The 22,924-nt window shown below is 39.5% G+C and overlaps 1 protein-coding gene across 5 annotated transcripts in view; it reads right to left on the bottom strand.

Moving 5' to 3' along the window:
- nrcama (neuronal cell adhesion molecule a) overlaps window positions 1-21,013 on the bottom strand; it is a 66,447-nt gene extending 45,434 nt beyond the window's left edge. For 4 of the 5 annotated variants that reach the window (XM_079654010.1, XM_079654009.1, XM_079654008.1 and 1 more), the window contains exon 1: window positions 20,829-21,013. The gene's annotated coding sequence lies outside the window, so the exon portion shown is untranslated. The remainder of the gene's footprint in view (window positions 1-20,828) is intronic. The other variant, XM_079654007.1, reaches the window with a different exon arrangement.
- Window positions 21,014-22,924: the final 1,911 nt, after the last annotated feature.

The raw sequence follows: 22,924 nt of genomic DNA, 5'->3' as shown, positions 1-22,924 counted from the left end.
ACTGTTCACAGTTTAGAGTGGAGGTAAAGCAGTATAACATTTATAAATGTTTAACGGTTCTTAATAGCATGATTAGAAGGTTAGAATGAAAAATGTCACACGCCTGTGTCAGGATGGCCTTTACATCTACTTTCTCCACCAAAGAGTTCATTCCCCCACACATTCGTTTGTAATGTTTGTAGATGTGTGCGTTTTGGACACAGAGTCTGAGAGAGACAGATGGTTGGTTACCATGGCTATTTGAAGGTTTTTTAATTTTAACAGTCTGTGAGCATCCTCCAGATGACAGACAACACACACAGTCCTACACAAAAAGAGCAGTCAGAGAGAGCTGGGTTTAATCAAAGAGATTTATGGCCTCCTGAAAGTCTTTTTCTTTCCTCCTCGAGGTCAAAGGGACAATTCTCCCATCCCCACTGTTACCACTCGACACCACACAATGCACCAATGTAGTCATCAAGAAGGTCACACATACACACAGGGATGGTAAGAGCAAGAAAGATACATCAAGATTAAGGAACAGCAGGAAGTAGCATTGCTCTGCTGCTGATCCTTTGCTAAGCTTTCGGCAACTGAAAGGGAGCATATTTTGAAAGTGTCCAGGTGTGGGAGCTCTCTGGGGATTGGATCCAATCATCAGAGTACTTTTGCAGCCCCAACAAGAGGGAGTGTATGAAAACGAGGCGGAAAGGAAACATGAGAATGACAAACAGAAGAGTGGGAAGTACGGAGCAACAGGCCGTAGAAAAACATGATTTGTAAGCTGTAAAAAAACGGGCAAAGTGGCCACCATCGATGCAGATGAAATACCTCGGTCCCATTAAATCAGTCAAAGTAAGAGAGTTGCTTGGCATGGAGTTTGATTTGTATATTTCTGCAGTGTTTCTGCAGGATGTGCAGGGGGAGGCTTTTCAAGGCTTTGCTTTACTTATGGAAATACTTTATGTTACACTTATTGCTTTCCAAATAAATCATCAGACATTTTGATTCGTCCCAATAAAAGCACAGGTGTATATCATGATGGGTGAATTATTTCTATCTTCTTCAATTTCAATTTCACGATACAGCATGGAAAAGAAGATTGTTTGCTACAAGATAGACTTTAAAGAAGTATGGAACATTGCCTAAGCATACTTGAGCAGAAATAGCAATTCAGCCACTGTGTCATGATTTACTGCCATGATTTCAGAGGAATATGAAGCTTGACTAGGGCTGCTCGATTATGGCAAAAATCATAATCTCGATTGTTTGGGTCAATAATTTATATCACGATTATTAAAAACGATTATCCATTTACTTTGAAAACATCAATTTATTGAGAAAGAAAATGTGAACAGTATGTTTTTAACAGTTGATTAACCTGAACTCTAAGTATAACTCAACTGAAAAACCAATAAAAAAAATTATAATTAAAAAAAATAATAATAATAAAAAAATAATCGTTTTATTTCGATAACGTTGTTTTCGTAATCGTTGCAAGCCATAATCGTAATTGCGATTAAAATACGATTAATTGTGCAGCCCTAAGCTTGACGAAAGATTCCAAGGGTATAAAGGGTTAATGAGACATTTGAGAGGATGTTACAAGCGTCACCATGGAGAAAGTCAAGCAGAATAACACCCAGAGTGCTTAACTGAGCAGATCTCGGCCTTCATTGACATGTCAGAAAAGACGTTCGAAAACTGCCCATGCAGCCAGAACCCTAGAGACCACTTTATCTAAAGTATTAACACAAACGGGAGGCAAGGGAAAGACAAAGATGGAGATAAATGGAGAGTGAAAATGAGTGGAGGGCAATGGGAACGTGGAAATGAGAATGTGAGGGAACAAAGGGGCAGTTGACAAGGGAGGGCAAACATCGAAGGGTATAGACCTATAGGATGCCTGGGAGACGTCTAATATTGACTGCATATATCCCACCTAACACAGAGAGAGGCAGAAAGAAAAGGAGAAACAGAGGATTGAGGCCTCCTAATATTAGTAACACCAGTGGAGTGGGAGTTCTCCCGTCTGTGATCTCATTAATGCAGGATTCCTCACAAAAACCTTGTTCTCAGGCTTAAAGCTGTAATGAGTGAAGAGCACACTTGCTACATTCTGTCTGGTAGTGCAGCTGTAACCAAGTGAGATGTGCTGTAAATGGGATATCACTTTTATTTGAATGGTTCAACAAAAGCCAAAGCGTGGAGAGTGACGCCAGATTGTAGGCTTATCATATCATACTGAGACTATGCAGGCTTCTTCTGCTAGGCTCACACCACACAAACAAAGCACAGCCGTGTAATTGGAAGGTCTTGCAGCGAACATGCGATGCAATTCTCTTTGAAGAAAGATCAAAACTAGAGATGAGCGATTGCAGGCGATGACATTACTGAATTTGCTATTTTAGAAAAGATCAAGGGGCTGTAGGGAATGGTATTTTAAATTTGAAGTATGCCTCCCCCCAGGTTTTCTGTGTATATGTAAATCAGGGTATGGATCAGACTATGCCCTGCTGACAGTACGTCAACCGTGATATTTCATGTCAGTCGTAACTCTGGATTTGAATACAGCATAGAGGGATGTTCTGACCATCGGTCCGATAGCACCTTCATGCAGATTACCCCAAGGTGAAGCCCAGCCATGTTGGGATTAGCAGGATGATTTATCAAACTGACATACTGGACATAGGCCCAGTGGTTAAGGGTTCAGAGGGTCTCTAAGCCAGAGCCAGAGCCTCCGTTTGAAGTCAATGAATATCTTGATGTTAGCTTGCAAGCACGCCAAACTAAAATGGTGAACATGTTTAATATTGTACCTCCCTATTAGCTGGTTACCATCATTGTGAGCGTACTAGCATGATGACATTAGCCTTTATCTCGAGAAATGTCTGCCCCTTGCCTTTATACCAATACTTGAGTTCTTCTGTTTGAGGAATTAAGTGATAAAAAAAACACTTAAGTTCCTGAGCCTTTGAGAAGCAGCCCAATGACTTTTCTTGTCACAAAGTGTTAAAGAATGTCCAACTTTAGCTTGTTCCCGTCACCTTTTACCCAGCCATCCCTAAACATTGGAGGAGGGGCAAGACAAATATCAGGACTAACCCCCACATCATATATGTACAATTGGAAGGAAAATCCATCCACATAGGCTGCGCTTGAATAGTTATTGCTTAGGACTGAGAGAAATGACCCGGAAGAACCTAAATGGCAGCCCGGATATATCTGGTCGATTCCTATCAATGCTAAGTGAAGGTGTTTCAATGTTTCCTTATTATCTCCTTTAGCATAGGGTACACTGGACGATTCTTTACGAAAGGACTTTTGTTTTGGACGAGAAACCCTTACTCGAAGCCTTGAACCCTTACTTTTTAAAGCATTGAGTGTGTCACCATACTCATCTTCTATCTATTATCAATAAAGCTGCTGAGGAAAGGACATGTTTTAGATTATTTTGACCACTGGGTCTGTCTGCTGTCCCCAGTCTCTTTTAATATTGATTAACTCAAGTGCAAGTACTCAATCAAAAATATTTACTCAGGCTAATATCTGTTTTATCTTTAAATTCTAAAAAAACTGATGCCTCTTATTGCCCTTATTCATCCTACCATTAATGATGATTATTTGTTAAGAGCTGTAGTATTAACATTTACATTGTTAGAGGGTTAGTAAAAGGGTTACATATAATCTAGGTAACAATTTAATTTCCATTAAAAATGAAATGAAATGGTAAAACATGAAAGTATTATGAGGGAAAGATTGGATCCATAGCAACGATAGCATCATAGTTTATACACACTGCACAGCATTTGGACACAATGAGATTTTAGTGAGAATAGTGAAATGCTATAAGGATGGCCCACTCTGTTTGACTAAGCCAAAGTGACAAATTACACTCAACTCAGCAGTTCCACTAGATTAATGTGAAAGCTCTAAAACACACTTCACGAGACCAGCTAGACTTGACATTAACAGTCCACTTCTGAAACCGGACTGTCACAGGCAAACAGAGCGCTAATTCAACAGCAGAATTAAGCACTAGCAAGGGCTCTCATGCTGAAGGAACGTGCAAATGTGTATTGCATTTTTGCATGTAAGTACTGTATGTGTTTATGCCCCTTGAGGTAAAAAAAACACTTACATTGCATGGCTTCCTCTACTGTAGCTCTCGGCTTTTGTTAATTGAGAGCTATGGAGCCTACATTTTGTGGACTAACAACAATAGATTACTTAAAAAGCTAAAGAAGCCACATGCTAATGTTCCTGGGGCTCATCCTAAATCATGTGACAGTCATGATTCATGACCCCACCTGAGCAGCAAATTGAAAGGCTTGGTCGGATTTATTTGGTTGCCGTCATGGTCCAGTAAAGCAGTAATGTCGTTGCTTCCTAGCTTTGGTAAGCAGGATCAGCGTAGCACGAAATGGACACGCATGCAGCTAGGTGTTGCAGTTCATACACATGAACCCAAGGACACACCTACTTGATTTGCTTTCTACATTCATCCTGCTTTTCTTTAAACAAATGTACAATGACAAAACAATAAGCTGCAGTCAAATTGAATGCAATAAACAAAGTATTGACTCAACCACACCCGTCTGGTCTGAGGCTCATGCAACAACATGCTTATACCACACTATATTAAAACCCTTTGGATAAATATGTCTAACAAGGACAACTCTTTGGTAAAAAGGCTCTGAATGTATCCAAATAACTGCCTGATTTCTGACTTTATGAGCAGACGACAAGATTTCATTCACACCTGCCAAACTCTGAACTTTTTACATGATTATAATCAACATCTTTTCCCTTCTTTATCCTCTCTGGAGAGTAGACTCTAGAACACCAGGTCTCTTAGATGAGCGCAATCACAACATTTAAAGTTATACTGTAATCAGCCTGAAATCTAGATAATCTTAAACATGTTGGATTTAAAGCAAGTTAAAATAAATACAACCTCCATAGCTTTCAATGTTGAGACCATGATATTGGTTCGCATGCCTATAGCTATCCTAACATATATCACAAGGCATAGCCAATATGGATGATCTGAGGCGCCGTTACCTTTTAATGCAGCCCCGTACCTACATTGGTAAAAAGATATCTGTAATACATGTAATGTCGATGTTAGATTATTCCTGTTACACTTTCTTACTGAAAAGCATCTAAATGACTACAGCTATTGACTGTGAAGGACTTAACAAAGTAGCAGACCTTAGCAGCTTACTATCTCCGGTTGTACACATTCAAACAGGATATTCACTGCTGCCCACAGGGCTCTTCAGCTTTGTTGGCTAGTGGTGCTGAGCTCATGGCGGGCCAGACAGCACACACCCAGCTGTGAAAGAGAGGATGTAGCGATCTCTATACAAAGACCCCAGTCAGCACTAAGGGACTCTAAAAACAGATGATGTCTGAGCTGATGAGTGCACCTCGCAGCAGAGCGGCACAGGGTTTACATCGGGACGGTCCACAACTGGATCTGTGCAAATACGATACGATAATACTTTAATGGTCAGATCAAGTCTGAAAGTTGACTTGCATCACAGCAGCTCCATGTGTAACATCAACATAGACAAATATCAAGACACATCACATGAAAAACAAACAATCACTGAGAGAAAACATTTTCAATGATCATTTAGGATCTTCCGGGCATTTGATCTGGGATTGAACTAAATGAATACACAGCCGTTCGTTGTGTATTTGTATTGTGTTAATTGGTATGTTTTGTTGCTTTGCTTTGTGAAAATGTTCATACTGTATGTATGCTAGAATATAGGGATGTCCCGATCACCTCTTTTTGCTCCCGATCCGATTCCGATCATTTGATTTTGACAATTTGCCGATACCGATTTTTCCCGATCTGATCTTTATGCAATGCATTCAGAGAAAAAAAAGAAAAAAGCATTCAAGTGGTCCCTTAAGGTTATTTTTGTATTTAAATTGGATATTCTATCCAACATGGATATAGCTTCTTTCTTTCACAGCAGCATTGGATCAGTTCAGTTGTGCAGCATTGGATCAAAACAAAATAAAGCTTTCAGTACTCGTTAGCTTACTGCTACAATTAGACACTGCGCCCTGCCCACTCTGTTGCCAGATTTGAGAGAAATAAGCAACCAGGTCTATGAAAACAAGCCCCAAAGAAGCAACACATACATGATGTTCTGTAATTTGAAACCAAAACTAAGGCCTCAGGATGACTTTAAGACGTGAACATGGTCATTTTTGTTTTGTAACATTGAATACAATTTTTTTTTTAAAAGTATTTCAAAAAAAAAAAAAATCCCGATCCCCGATTTTTTTCCTCCCGATTCCGATCTTTTGAAAATCACGTGATCGGCTCCGATCCCCGATCACGTGATCGGATCGGGACATCTCTACTAGAATATATCTTAATCCAAACAAAACCCTTTAAAAAAAGACATTGACTTTGAGACAAGAGTACCCGAAGTACAAAAATGCCAACACATTTTTGGGTTTTTAATTCCAGCAGCACTCAATTAGGCAGGATAGCAGTTCTTTGTCCAATGCACACTAAAATGGCACTGACCATGAACCTGATTCTCAGAGGACTTCTAGGATTTGGCTAACAAAGATAAGCGAGTTAACCCACTACAGCCCGTGTTAATGAGCTTGTAAAAGATCACACTCTAAAAACAGTGGCCTTCGCTCTCAGCTACAACGATGCCCTCCGGGTTCCTGTTCCTAATCCGTGGATCAATTATTTTTTTGTCAATTCAACCCCATGTGCTGACACTTATGGATCTGTGATACCTGATATACTATTAATCAATGTGGGTAATGTGACTGCTCTTGTGTGGGAATTTGAATTCCAAAACATAAAAAAGACAAAAGTGACGATATAAGATAGATCATCCCTAAACAAATACTAAACCTGATGTTGAGACTGTATCCAACTCCCTTTTCTCTGACAGAACAAGGACACTACATCTCTGATCATCACAAATTCAACCCCGCCACAGTGAGAGCGAGTGACATAAGCAGCAAAGTAGGGCTGCTCGATTATGGAAAAAATCATAATCTCGATTATTTGGGTTGATAATTGTAATTGCGATTATTAAATGCGATTATTCATTGACTTTGAAAACATCCATTTATTGGAGATTTTTTTTTTGAACAGTATGTTTTTGACAGTTGATTATCCTGAACTTTAAGTATAATTCAAATGAAAAAAAAAAAAAAAAAATTAATAAAAAAAAAATCGTTTTATTTTGATTACGTTGTTTTCGTAATCGTTGCAAGCGATAATCGTGATCGCGATAAAAATACGATTAATTGAGCAGCCCTACAGCAAAGCACTCAACATTTCATCACCATAGTATTTTGTGGCCTGGCTTTGATACACTGAAGCTGTGGCAGTGCTTCTAAGCAAGAAGATAAGAGACATAGCTTTGCATATTTAAGAGGTTATCAATTATTCACCTACAGCCAACCCCTAGCCAGCCTTCCTGGGAAGCTAGCAGCACATTCACAGTGAAGCAGTGAATAAAAAACAGCTTGTCATATAATTCACTATAACAGCTTGAATTGTAGTTGTTTTTTTAGGCGATTTTTTTAAATACTTTAAAATTAGGTCATGTGGCAAAACAATCAATCAACAATAGGGCAATTTAAGACTAAATAATCCTAATAACCATTCTATAAAAGAAAGTATCTAAACATTTTTTTATTTTATTCATATTGCTTGTTTTGTTTGACAAAGAGTCCAAAGCCCCAAACATATTACATTTTTATAACAGTGTTAAGCAAATCAGCTAATTTAAATATTTTAGACCATAAAACCATGAATGTTTGCCTTCATTCATTGTCACACTTGGGCCTGCTTCGAGACGTTTCTTCATGAAATTATAACATGCATAAAGAACTAAAGAGAAGGATTTAATGAATGTTTTTAAAGCAGGCTGGTTGCTTCTACAACATATTGAGGGAAATGGTGATCTAAAAATGTTATATATTATACTCTCTTTGTTGTATAGCAGAAACCTAGTGAGGCCTCCCCTGAAATCATCAGCCTGTGAGGAGATTGATGTATGAATATATAGATAATTGATAGTGAGGCAGCCACAAAGTGCATTGGACCTGACTCAAAGCTCAGCTATATATTACAGCATTAAAACATCATCAAATAGGCTGTATCATTCAAATACTGAAGTGTGTACGGACACCAAAGGAAAACAGTTATTAAAGTAAGTCACACATACAGCTATATCATCGCTGACATAACAAGGGACATGTCATGTGATCCAAGAGTTATGGGACACTCCCTGGTGTGTGTTACCTGGTTATGTGAGTGTTTACAGGGAATAAATGAGTGTGGGAAAAGTATGTGATACCCATTTTAGAAACATAGCTGCTCTCACACTTATTAATGGGTCTTTTGTCGAGTAAATATCTTGCAGGTAATATATCACATAGCTGTAATGGATGACTAGCTTGAATGAATATACCGTATGACAAGTGAAGGTGCTTTAGAAAAGACACAATGCAATGACTGTTACCAGCAGTGTTTGAGACTCTTTGTTTATATTCTCCAGGTCAATATTCGTTGGTAAAATTATGTTGAGTATGTCATAGACACAAACATGGGCTGCCTCTATTTGAAAAGGAACAAAATGTCAGCAGTAACACAGACAGCTATATTCCCCAACAATTCCGTAAAAACTAACCACGACAAAAATCAAAATTTGCTGCTTGCGGCAACTGGGGTAGCAACGGAGCGCTGGGTAAAGGTTAAATGGGCTTTGTGAGTCCTGGACCTGAGCAGAGAGTGGAGGAGAGAGAGAGTGGGTTGAGAGTCAATACTGACAGTGTGTAGCATATGGTGGGAACATTCTGGGAGGACACTGGGGTGGAAAAAGCTGGGCAAACATGAGTAGTGCTGAGCCATGCAGCGCTTCCATGCATGAAAGTACATTACGACTTAAAGACTTTGGATATGTTTAAATGTCATATTAGATAAGGTCATTTTAAAAGGCACAACAAGGTTGTCTCTAGTCTATTGCATTTCCATTAGAGAACAATAAACTTGAAGAATTGGTGTTATGCCGTGTTATAGAGATTGCCTACTACTACTAAAAAGTCTATAGCTTGCAAACCATGAACATCAGCTGCTCTTATAAATACTTCTATAATGGTAATTAATCAAATGTATGTGTACAATGTAGTTCATAACATGAGTGACAAAACAACAGTGAATCATTTTCTCACTCATGTATGCTAACGGTCAAATTATGTACGGAAATACGCGAACAAAAATGTTCCAACAATATTTTATCAAATGTTTTGGTTTCAATGCCAAGCAACTTTACTGCTTTGATTCCCAATGCAGGTCTCTTCTGTGTCTTTTGTTTTAGGCGATAACTTCCTGTTTAACAGACCTGTAAGCTAGGCTGCCTGGCCAGTACCAGACAGCAAACAGACACATTTAGCATGGAGCATTTAGCAGCTATATCGCTAACAATCTTCCTTAGGAGTTGGTGGAATAAAAACCAAAACAGAGCTTAAAGGGAAGAGTGGATAACAGTCTTAAATGTGTCACGCTTCAAGGAACACAACACAACACGACACCACATAAATGCTAATGTTGCATTGAATGTTGGCTAACTTTTGCGCTAGGCCAGTGATTCTCAAATGGGGGTACGCGGACCCCTAGGGGTACGTTGGGGTACTGCAGGGGTTAAAACCATGCTTGATTACAAAAATAATCTTGGTACAATAAGTTAAATAGAAAACACAATTTCATATAAAATATTCCTAGAACCACTAAGGGGGTCCTCATATAAACATGTTACATTTGTGTATTGTATTTATAGTTTTTAATAATATATCATTTTGTTCATTGGTTTGTCAAACATAAATTAATTCAATTGAAAAACTCCTTGGAAAAATCTTTAGTTTGTTGTAATTCATGTATTAAGGAGTTAATAAATCAAACACTGGATGGAGCATCACTATATTATAATTATTTATATAGGCTTTTTCTGTCAAAAATGTCCGGGGTCGGTCAGGGGGTACTTGGCTGAGAAAATGTTTCAAAGGGGGTACATTACTGAAAAAAGCTTGAGAAGCACTGCGCTAGGGCTAGGCTATAGCTAGGCTACAGTGTGTGGTGCCAATATGTCAGTGTTGTGTTTACAACGTGTTGTTCAAGTTTCCAGGACAATCAATTAAAAATCTTTCCGTTTTTACGTATAACTCAGTGGCCCATTCTTTATGACCTGTGTTAAAAGACAATTCCACATCAGACAATTTCACCCTCCACTTCATGCCCTGCCACATGAAGTGGAAAAAAGATCACAGATGTTCATTAGTAATTTGGCAATCGTGCTAAAACTATGGCTACTGGCTTCTAGCCAAGTCATTAAATCAGTTAATAATCTGTGTAGCCTAGAAGCTACGAGGAAACAGTTATATTATTTAAAAGAAAAGTTAAGCAGAATTGTATTTTAGAGGGGAGAGAGTTAATTTGGCTTTACAAATTGAGAAATGACGTTCATGCTGGTTCATCTTTGTCCAAAATATAGTCATTATTGTAAATGATGAACAAAACAATTTAAATGTAGTGCATATGCTGTTTATCTTCATGAGCCAAGATCAAAGAAATTACTTTTGAGTTTGCCTATTATCAGATGGAGTGTTTCTTTTATCATTTGTAGCAATTGTAAAATTATAAATAGCCAAAACATTCTAAAGGATAGAAAGTATGGCACCATTGTAAAGTTGACAAGATAATAACTCATGTTGTTACATCCTGATGGTGACATATCGAGTGAAAGTTGGAAATAAATCTCTTAAGGCCCTTTATCCCTGTGTATATAATCCCTTACTGCAGTGTGTCTGATTTCAGTCTGAGTATCATCGCTGTGTATCTGCAGTCTGGTCAAGGTTATCTCTTCCCCACAGATCAGACATCAGGAGACCGTAAGTAGAAGCTAATTCACGAGAAAATGCACTGATTACAATCTGGGTTTCAGAGAAAAGATCACACACACAGTAGATTATTTAATGCTTGAACGATATCTACAAATGAAATGCCTCATATCTCACGTCCAATAAGCTAAAGTGCTACAACATCAGCCGTTGGTGCATTACGGCCCGTCCACACAGCGGCGTGTGTTGACGCTTGCCGGCAGGCGTGTCTGAAACTCGACCAACAACCAATCACATGAATCTCCCGCCCCTGACACACAAGCAGCGGTTTGATTGGCTAGAGCTTGTACTGGCATACGATTCGATTGGCTGACGCTTCCGTCGAGGCGTCAAAAGTTGAACACTGCTCAACTTTTGCAGCGAGCAACGCCAGCAACGCTCCACGTCGCTTCCCACGATGCAGTTCGGCGAAAAGTGACGTCACCCCATTCAAAGTGAATGGTGAAGCGTCAACGCACGCCGCTGTGTGGACGGGCCGTTAGGGTGCAAAAAGGGAAGGTGAGTAAAGCAGCCTGGCTCTAATGGCACCTTTCCACTGCAGCACAGTTTAAGCCCGGCCCGCTTTTTTTTGCTTTTCCACTAGGGGTAGTTCCGGCTCAGGGCTACTTTTTCACCTTTTTTCTGGCCCTCCAAAAATTGAGGTTCTTACCGGGCCAACGACCGGGCTGAATATGCTAAACTGGTGACGTAAACACTCTCGCCTGCTGAATGGTCAGAGAGAATCGCTAGCAAGGGGATATTTCACCGTGATTTCATTGTAATACACATTTCAAAATGATGCCAAAGTAACAACATACTGATACCGGTCTGCAGACAAGACGGCAGGCGAAAAACCTTTTGAAATGCGTGTTTTCTGAATGGAGATCGGATTGGTCAGGCTAAGCTAACGTTGTGTATGATCCGTCCACACTCACAACAGCGGCCTACAGACATAAATAAACCAGCGACTGTATTCTCCATGACACAGACAGTCTGTGGTTTATTCTTGTTTAACTTTTGTCTAGTTTTTGAACAGATATGAGGAGCTGTGAGCTCTGAGTGCTAACAGCTAACGGCGGATGTTTCGGTTTTGTGGTTCGCATTGAACATGACGTCACGGCAGTTTTACGCAGCGTCGCTCCGCCCGCCGAACAGCCGATCGCCCCGCCTAGACTGCGTTACTATAGTAACTACCCCAGTTACTAAACTGTAATGCTGCGTTCACACCGGACGCGATGCGAATATTCGCTTCGCTCTAATCGCTCTTATCGCATCGCTCTAAACGCTCGAGTTTCACCGTGGCTGTCAGCTGTGTTTACTCGCATCATTCAAACAAGACGCGCAGGCTTGGGGGATAAAACTACAACAAAATGAACATATTTTACCGTGATTTAATTGTAATACACGTTTCAAAATGATGCCTAAGTAACAACAAACTGATACCGGTTAGTAAAAACCATGAATTAATGCTTTGACAAGTCTGCAGACAGACGGCAGGCGAACAACCTTTTAAAATGCGTGTTTTCTAAATGGAGTTTGGCTAAGCTAACGCAGTATATGCTCCGACCGTCGACACTCACAACAATGGCCTACAGACATAAATAAACCAGCGACTGTATTCGCCATGACACAGACAGTCTGTGGTTTGTACTTGTTTAGTTTAGTTGTTTAGTTTCTGAGTGCTAACAGATAACAGCTGATGTTTTGGTTCAACGTCAGTGATGGCAGGCTGAGATCCTCACCGCTGATTGGCTACCGCGAGATCGCGTCACGTGAATTTCACGCTCGAGTTGAAAAAATTGATCTTGAGCGTTTGTCACGGCCCCCTTCAATCGCGACGCGGAATTCGCATCAACTGCTTCATGCACGCCGTCGAAACAAATTTCCATATGTCCACGGCTCTGCATTGACTTTACATGTAATCGCGCCGACCCCAAACATCGCATCCTGTCCGGTGTGAACGCAGCATAATGGAAACGCAGCTTAAAGTGAGCCTGGCCCACCAAGGCCAGACTAAGCTGTGCTAAGCCGTGCTAGGTCCTGCAATGGAAAAGCGCCATTAGAGGACAATGCAGAGTATCTGGGCAGGCCCAAAAGAAACGCCAGCGCAGCAGATTCAAGTGTGACAGAGAGGGAGAGGACAGAGTAGCAGGGTGGGGCATTATCACTGATGTGAAACGCCATAGACTTTTATGGGCCAACATCCAGAGGCATCAAATGATGCTGAGTAAGAACAAACAGGGAATGACTTACTCTAACAGTAAGTCATAGTACCCACAGCCTGCAATGCATCGGCTCTGTTGACAGGAAACAAGCATATGGGTTTATGTACTGTGTACCTGATCTGGCTTTTAAATCAATAAACCAAAACCTCTTATTCCCCTGTCATTTTCCAGATATTATAGAGACATTTTGGCTTTCAAACAGGATGTTTCAAGTGAAGCAGTGTTCGCTTTCCCAAAATAACATCAGGATAGATCCTCTTTGATAAATAAATAAAGATAATTAGATCATTTATACAGCAGATGCAGAAGAAATACAATATTGGCCAAAAAGTTAATATTTGCCCTTTCCTGTTTAAATATATGATGAATATAATCAAGACAGGGGGTGAGTTGGTTTTGATTTATTGATGTGCATGCTGCAAATGTAGGTACTGCATCTATTTTTACTGAGTGAGTGGGGGTTTGAACACTCTACATTTCAACAAAAAATGTAGGTCAAATTGTATTATTTTTAACTATATTATTTCACTGTTGAAAGTGGATCTCATTGGTATGTTTTATATTAAATGTATTTTTTTAATCTTTTTAATATTATTACCATCAAGTGTTACCTTGCCTTTGTATTTAATTAATTATGAAACTCTGCCCTTGTTGATGTCTATTTCCATTATCGTAAAGCACATTGAAGTCCATTTCCTGAATTGAAAGGTGCTTTACAGAATATTGCATTAGTTTATATTTTCTATGAGCTTCTAATCCACCGAGGCAGTTGTGTGTTATACAAAATCACAACCAATTTAATATGTAATTACAATTCATTGGTTAAGCCCTGTATATACCTCATGTATATGCAAGTGTGTTTCATATGGGGGTTTCCATTGACCCTGCACCACACAGTGTGAGCATGAGGATTATACAAGTTGGAATAAACAAATCATGTTTAAAAAGACAGATGTAAGATGACTCCCTCTGTCTCTCTTCAAGGCCCATAAAGACAAGGATATGTCTGTCTTTAATTGGTTTACCCGTTAACAGACACAACTTAAGCTGATGGATGACTCCTCCACTGCCTCTCTTCTCCATCCTCTTCTTCTGCTCTCTGGGCAGTGTATCTTTTTCTACAAAGACATTCTTTCAGTGAGACTAGATGGGCACTTACTGAAGGGGGGCTGGCCTCGTAAAGGCCTTCTCTGTGGGGTCAGACCGAGGATCGAGGACACATCCATTCAAATGGACCTGCTTTTTCCCACCACACACATTGACGATTAACAGATGCTTAACATTTGAGTTTTATTTTTAACTACTAGGAATGCCACCACAAAGACCAACATTCAGAAACTTTTTGAACATTAAAGCATGGACAAATGTCACAGTAGAGGCATAAAATATGAAACTGAAAATGAGCATAAAGCCACTTTAAGATGTGGAAAATGACATGTCTTCGGGCCAATGAAACGCTTCAAAAAGCAATATAAATACACACTCTACAAATCCTGTGTAAGGACTCTCCTGATGACTGGAGGTAAAAATATCTCCACCTATGTGAAAGAAGCACATGAAAGAAGGTACACACACACACACACACACACACACACACACACACACACACACACACACACACACACACACACACACACACACACACACACACACACACACACACACACACACACACACACACACACACACACACACACACACACACACACACACACACACACACACACACACACACACACACACACACACACACACACACACACACACACACACACACACACACACACACACACACACACACACACACCTTGAACCAACTGGGTGTGTGATGTGACAATAAGAGCTCTTCAATGGCTTCTTTGACCCAAATCCGCACTAATCATTTTAGAGCTGTGACAAAGATTCTGGTGGATGAGGGGGCAAAATTATTTTTAAGCCTACTGTACAAAGATTTAAGCTCCCACCACTGAGATTTAAACATTGCTCCTTTGTTCCCCTTAAAGCTGGTATCGTCTATCACTATCATGTGCCTTTGATATAGCTATACATATTGGGATTTTCAAATATTTTCTTTTCTTATGAGTGCAACAGGATTTGAATCGTCTGCCATGTTAAAAAACAAGTAATATTTGCATGCATATGGCTCAGTATATAAAATTAAATCAGACGGATATTGCTGGTATGTTTTCACACTCGGCTACTACCAGTCTGGCAGCTCCTCTGCTCTCACCCACTGTCCCATCTGTTGTCCACCTGATCCACAAAACTCCCATCAGACCCAAACCTCCTGATACATATTATAACAAGAAACAACCATATCTGTTCAAAAGACATTTATAGGAAAAATCAGTGTGTGTGTGTGTGTGTGTGTGTGTGTGTGTGTGTGTGTGTGTGTGTGTGTGTGTGTGTGTGTGTGTGTGTGTGTGTGTGTGTGTTGTTATGTCTCCTTATATTAGTCTCCAGTCTCTTGCTCTTCTTCAGATGTGTCCTGGCACAGCTGGTGATCGCAGCAGGATGTCACTCTTCTCCTCTACAATCACTTTTACTCCTCTTCCTCAGTCATTGCACACATGTTTTTATCACTTTTCCCCCTATGCTATGCTTTTCTCCTTTTCTCTTTCATTTTTTCTTTATCCCCTACCCTTTTTATTTTCATTCCTTACCTCTTCTCCTTGTGTTTTGTCTCCTCTCCTCCATTCTGTTCCTTCTCCTATTTCCTTTCCTGACCTTGCCTTTTCCTTTCCTCTCCCTTCTCCTATCTCATTCCTTTTCTATTTTTGAATATATCTCCTTTACTTTTCTCTCCACTCCATTGCTTCTCTTCTTGAACTTTCCATTCGTCTTGATCCCATCTCCTTTCCTTTCCTCTCCTCCTCTGTCCTAACCCCTCTTTCTGATTGACTAATTGATTGATCAATTAACTGTGCCATCTTAGATTAGTGTTCACAAACCACATGGTTATTCTTAAAATCATTTTTTTTTTAAATCACATCGGTGAAACAACACCAGTATGTCCCTCGTGTCAAAGCCTGTCTAAGACACCCCTCGTTGGCCTTATTGTGCAGAAACTGGGTCTTCCCCATCTCCAAGCAATAACATCATCTCCTAAAAAAAAACACCTAACAAACAAAAACCCATCTGTCTTTGAAGGAAGGCAGGGAGAACAGCATCTGCTCGTTCAGAAACACCACCAGCAGCAGCAGCAAAGACCCTTTAACTGTCCCCAGTTTACCAATTCATCAAACTGCAGCCAGTCACGCTAATTTAATGTGCCCTGGTCACTTAATGAAAACAGCTACCCAAACATGTCAAGCTGAGAGGCAAGGGTGTGGGGGAGTTTATTTACCTAACCATCATCGCTGCAGGGGGCTCAGGTCATTAACCTAAAGCATACTGAAGACTCTATGGTGCTCATTATATCCATTTGGCTGCAGCCTCCTTGCACAGTGGTCACGTAGACGTCCCAGGGGTTAATGAAACTACACTGAGACAGAAAAAACAGGACGACATCATCTACATCCTCAGTGGAGGTTGCTAATATAGTTGAACAATCCTTAGGGATTAATTCAAAACAAATGTTTCCTTGTTGCAGCAGCACCTGAAGTGGTGCAGTGCTGCAAATGCACACAACATCAGCTGCATACTACAGCTGGGAAGTGCAGATGTGAAACCTGATTTTCACACAGCATGTCGTCAGTATATCAGGGATGGTTTGGGCTCCTAAAAAACTAAAATAGATCTGACCTGAGAGCTGGTAACGATGCTAATATGCAGCTTGATAACGAGTTTTTACCTTTCTGTCGATATACAGTTAAGGTAATTAAGGGATTCAATTAGCCAAGAAGAACAGCACAACTTGCTGGTTGAACTTTTAAATATAAAGATTTATTTAGTTTTTTTCTCTAATTATTATCCATTAAAATTCAATATCTTTCAGTTTTTGGACTTTTGGGTCAGAATTTTTTTTAATTTAAGTGAATTTTAGAACATGCTTTGGGCCTTTTTCATTACTTTGTATAATATGTCTTAGGGCTGCTCAATTAATCGTATTTTAATCGCGATTACGATTATGGCTTGGAACGATTACGAAAACAATGTAATCGAAATAAAACGAATATTTTTATTATTATTACTTTTTTTTTTTTGGTTTTTCAGTTGAATTATACTTAAAGTTCAGGGTAATCAATTGTTAAAAACATACTGTTCAAATGTTTTTCTCCAATAAATGGATGTTTTCAAAGTCAATGAATAATCGCAATTACAATTATTGACCCAAATAATCGAGATTATGATTTTTGCCATAATCGAGCAGCCCTATGTCTTGATGATGATTATTGTAAAACATAATTGTGGACAGAGCTGACAAAACACAACTTCCTTCAAACCCTTTTAAATATATCATATCATGGGCATTAGGAAACTGTGAGAAGCAGTTTCTGCTTTTTTATTTTACAAACCATTCAATCAATCAATCAATGTTTATTTATATAGCCCAATATCACAAATTGTACATTTGTCTCAGTGGACTTCACAGTTTGTACAGAATATCAGTATGACAATACGACACCCTTTAATGGTAAACTTTAATGGTAAAGAATCAAGAATGGGAAGAATATTTAATAAAGGTATGCCAGTGTATCAGAATTGCAATACGTACACAAGAGGTTTAAGAGAGTAAAACTACTTTGGCCCTGTGATTGAAGTGTTTCAGAGTGTTTTCTTTGGCGTCCAATCTTCCTGCAAGTAAAATCTACAGTTTCAATGTTGCCTGAGGGAAATTAAAGAAGTTAACCTGGACCTTATAATCCCCAAACAGCATGCCAAGCAATCTTGCGCATCGCTCCGTGTCTGAAAATTGTGTAATCACTTAAGGAGACAGAATGAGAATGAAAACTCACCATAAGCTCCGTCACCTGACTTTGTGTCTAATGAGCCGTGGATAAATGGGAGAGTGAGGAGGAGAGTGAGGAGGAGAGTGAGGGGGACTCTGCGTCTGCCCTGAGTAATGGCTCAGTGCTGGGGAGTTGTCAAGGTGAGGCGATGTCTTGTGATGGGAGGGGGGGGGCTCAGGAATGGTGATGGGGCTGCCAACGCTCGATACCCGCCATGAAATGCCACGTCATCCGGTGAGTTTCATTCTCAAATGGAGATGTGCTCCCACTGGTACTAATTGATTAATAGCCCAGATACATTAAGATAAATGGAGCTGTTCAGTATCTAAGGGGAGACACTGTGTCTAGTGACCAAGACTCTTCTTTGGTTTAACACTTACACATGTCGATATGCAAATGAGGCATGTTTAATTTGCATGGATTTCTGAAAAAGAGGTCTTAACATTTGAAACAAAAAGAGTAACATATTTGTATTTATATGGGATTTTGGATATCTTTTTTTATGACTACGTAGATCCAAAAAGCCATATTTTTTTTAATAAAATGTCCTAAAAATAAGGTTATTAATGAATAACAAAAATAATGAAACTGGAGTTTTTCGTATGTCAGTGCTAAGTGGAGTTTTCAGAATGATTAGAAATAAATATTATTTAAAAAAGAAACATCAATGAAAAAAGTCATTTCTTAGGCTACAGTAGAGTTTTTTTTAATAAAACATAAAAATACACAGATACCACTGTGTTTTTGGAAATGTTTTTGTTTAAATCTGATGCTAAATATTGTTGAATTAAGGAGAAATATACAGATGCAAATCGACAAAGTTTGTCAAATACACCTGTATGTGAATTCTGGGTCTTTCATCTAATGTGAAAGTCAAGTTATGTGAAGCAAAAAAGAAGCCAAACTCACAAAATGACCAGTACATGAAGTATCTCACCTTAAAATGTGAAATATGTTATGTGTGGTATTTTGTAATTGATATAAAGTGATTGGTTACAGTGTGAAAGCACAGGTGTTACTCACAACATTAAAGAGGGCTGCGCTCTATTCAAGTGTCTTAATGGAATTCACCCACTCGTTAAATGTGATTGTTTACACCTGTGCTTTTTCCTGCTGTGACATTTCACTGTCTGCACTGAATAACCTCAAATCAAGCTGTTTATGTTTCTTTATGCTTCACAAACAAAAGGTTAGAAAACAACTGCAGAGAGCCTCATCGTCCTATATTGCTGAATATACGAATACAGTATGAGTTGCTGACAGGAACTTTGAGAATGTAGGTTAGCGGGCTAATGTTAGCATTATAGAGCAGCTGCAACAGAGGGATCCCCATTCACTGCAACTGGGCAGGATAAACAGAAGGGATGAAAATTGGTGCCTATATTAAAGCCTTAGTATAGGCACCAATTCACACTATTGGAATGTAACTGCATTTACTCAAGTCCAGTAGTAAAGTACGATTTTGATATACTATTAATTTTAGTTGAATATTTCCATTTTATGCTACTTTATACATATATTTCTCTACATTTTTAGAGGGAAATGTAGTACTTTTTACAACATTCTCTTGACACTAAAAAAAGTGATATGATGCAGTACTGCACTACACACCTACTACCACTAATCCCAACGTATGCTCTTGCATGCATTGGTAAGTGATTTCAACGGAATAATATCACATCGAAAATGTGTACTTGGCTTTCTTTGAGTACATTTAGATGATACTTCTTCAGTGCTTTTACTTAAGTGCCATTTTGACATTTTACTTGACTTGTTTACTACTGAGGTATTCCTTTTTTTACTTAAGTGTAAGAGTATTTCTTTCAATATTGCCTGTAACCAATGTACACTGTGGTTGAGGGTCAAATAAATCACATTCTATTCATGCAAAGTCTAAAAGTAGTCACACTGTCAATATGATTATCAAATATGACAAGGAAAAGCAGCAAATTATCACATTTAAGAATCTAAAACCAGTGTCCATTTTTGCTTGAAATGTATTGAAATATTAATTGAATTATCATGTTTTGTACCGATACTGAATCCAAAGAATTCCTAACATGTGGGGATATCCAATCCAAAAGATGAATCTCCTTTGATGACCAATCCAATGTCAACTGCCAACTGCAGAGCACATCTTTAATGGTGCCCTCTCCTCTCTGTCTTTTATCATGCTTAAGACAATTCTACATCACAAATAATATTCCTTCATGGAGCCCTCTTGTTTATTTTATGGCAGAATCAATGAAAAAGGTTTATCAATAATAATAAAAGAGGCCCCCACCCGCCATACTGACCAATAGACACCTGCTGACTATCCATATATGTCTGAATGTAATATGTGCCAACAGGGCCTGTGTGTCTTAAAGTCACAACAATTGGATTGACAGCTTGAGGAGCTGAGCTACATCTGGCAGCATCACTGGCAGACATCAAATAATCCTCTCAGCCTGCAGGCCTGCACCGGCCGGCAGCAACAATGAGCTCTAACCAGCCCTGCTGCTGCAACCCTGAACACATCATCCATGCAGCAGCAGCAGCAGATCAACACATTCCCTCTCCAACATGCATGCAGTGCAGTGCTGCTTTGATGCCCAGCACACACAAAAAAATCAAACACGACAATCGGCATCCATTATATTGCACCTGGTCATCCCAGTGAAGCAGCATCACCAAAGAACTGACTTTGACACATCCACTGCACCATAATTCTCCAGCGACATATGTTGATATTGCAGACAACGGGGGAGCATAAATCTCCATCTTCAAAGAAAGAAAAAAGGATGTTCCAACTCACCTTCGGCTGCAAACCGGCTCCCGTGTCCTCCCCCGGCAGTGAGTGTGTGATAATGCTGTAGAAAATGATGATGTGTGAGCGTGTGTATGTGTGTGCCCGGCCAGTGTGTGTGTGTGTGTGTGTGTGTGTGTGTGTGTCCGAGCCGCTGCAGCAGCAAGCTGTGGTCCACACGGATTCTCGCTCTCCTCCTCACCAGCTCAGAAACCAGTAACAAAGATCGTCTATGATTTAGCAAAGACAACGCACTCGTGAGCAAAAAATCTAACCCACTTTCCAGACCGATACGGCATAAAGCGGAGCGGTGACTGAAAAATTACATTTTAAAACGCATACTACTTTTTATAGTTAAAGTCAATCTAGCTCCAGATGTAAATGTATATCTGTCTAACATGCATGGTTGAATTGTGAAACTTCAATCTTTACATGTTACTTATGGTAGAGGGAGAATATGTCGGAGTGAGACCTCTTCATTACCTTCTACTATCTGTCAGTCGGTGCCAATCAGTGCCAATTCGGTGCAGAAAGAAAGAGGAAAAATGGCAGCTACAGCGACCCCGCGGTACTAAGTGGCAGGAGTGGAACCTGCAGACTGATATTGGAGAAACAAAAAATAACCCTACCGAGTTCTATTATTGTATTAAATACAAAAGCCCCAATATTCCTGAAATAAAGTCACACGTAACCTCTTACTAATCATAAGCAAATTGGGTTTTCTAGTAGTAGGAATGTATTCAAAGTTTTTTTCTCCTGATTTGTTTGTTCTAATTTGCCAGGATCATTTCATACTTTTCCTTTTAAAATCAATGGATGTTATTGCTGGTATCTTATTTCTTTATCTTATTTTTATTTGTATCTTACTTTATTTGGGGGGGGGGGGGGGGGGGGAAAGGGACAGTTCATCCCAAATCCAAAATGTTTTCTTTTCTTTTTACCTGTAGTGCTTTCTTCTTACCTGTAGTGCTATTCAATGATGTGGATTGTTTTCCTGTGAGTTACCGATTGTTGGAGTTATTAGCCGTAGAGATGCCTGGCTTCTCTTGAATAAAGATGGAAGTAGATGGCAGCTTGTGGTACTCAAAAAGCCAAGAAAGAAATACATTTAGAAAAGTAACAGCAAATTATGACCTGGTAAATCAAGACAATCCAGTTGTCTGTTATAATGTAGGAACTATTTTCTTTCTACCATGTTATACCTTCAAACTGTGTCACCCTGCCAAAGGAAGTGTGCATCTATTCATGACTGAGAGACTTGCACTAAAGAGACTACAATAAATAAAGTCTTAAAATGCCCCTAAAAGAGACATTTGAAAAGGGCAGACTAAAATACGGACATGAAAATGCAAAAAGAAAAAAAAAATCAATATCAATATAAGGTTCTGATCCAGGATGTCAAATATGAAAAACAGGTGTTCCTCCGCCATCAACACGGGACAGGTTGCCCATTTCAGAAACTGTCAAACGCCCCACTGCACATTACATTATCATTACTGGCCCACGTACTCACATCACATTTTTTACTGCACAACTCACATGACAGCTGTTTGTGTGAACACCCCTCGCCCCTCCCACATCACTCAGCTCCACCACGGGACAGACCAAGCATGTCTCAAACACATTAAGACCCCTGTCTTTAACGGCCATCATACCAGAGTCTCACTCTCTTGGTCTAGCAGTCAAATGAACGCTGAAAGGATTATACTTGACATCTGTTTAAAAGGCATATCCTCACCCTCATTTTTTATGAAAAGTGTTAATCAAACCTATGAGCTGGGCTTTTACTGCCAAGGAGTGTTCACGTGTAGATCACCTTAAGGCATGTTCAGGTCACCAGCACAACGTGGGAAAACAAGGGTATACATGTAGAGTTTCCTCACATGATAAATGCATGTTACACTCATCCAGGCCGAGGGGCATTAGCATTCACATACCGTTGCTGCTACTAATGGTGACAAGTCCTGAGGGAAGGCCGGGACAAACACAAAGAAGATGAGAACAACATGTGAATGTGTTTTTGTATATGAATCCCACTAACCTCGGAAAGGTGTGCACCGGCTCACTGATTTAAAAGCATAACATGCAATTTGATGCCACTAAAA

Source organism: Notothenia rossii (genome assembly GCF_949606895.1).
Source record: "Notothenia rossii genome assembly, chromosome: 10".
NCBI lineage: Eukaryota > Metazoa > Chordata > Actinopteri > Perciformes > Nototheniidae > Notothenia > Notothenia rossii.
The sequence above is the reverse complement of the archived record's forward strand: the minus strand, read 5'-3'. Positions and strand labels throughout refer to the sequence as shown.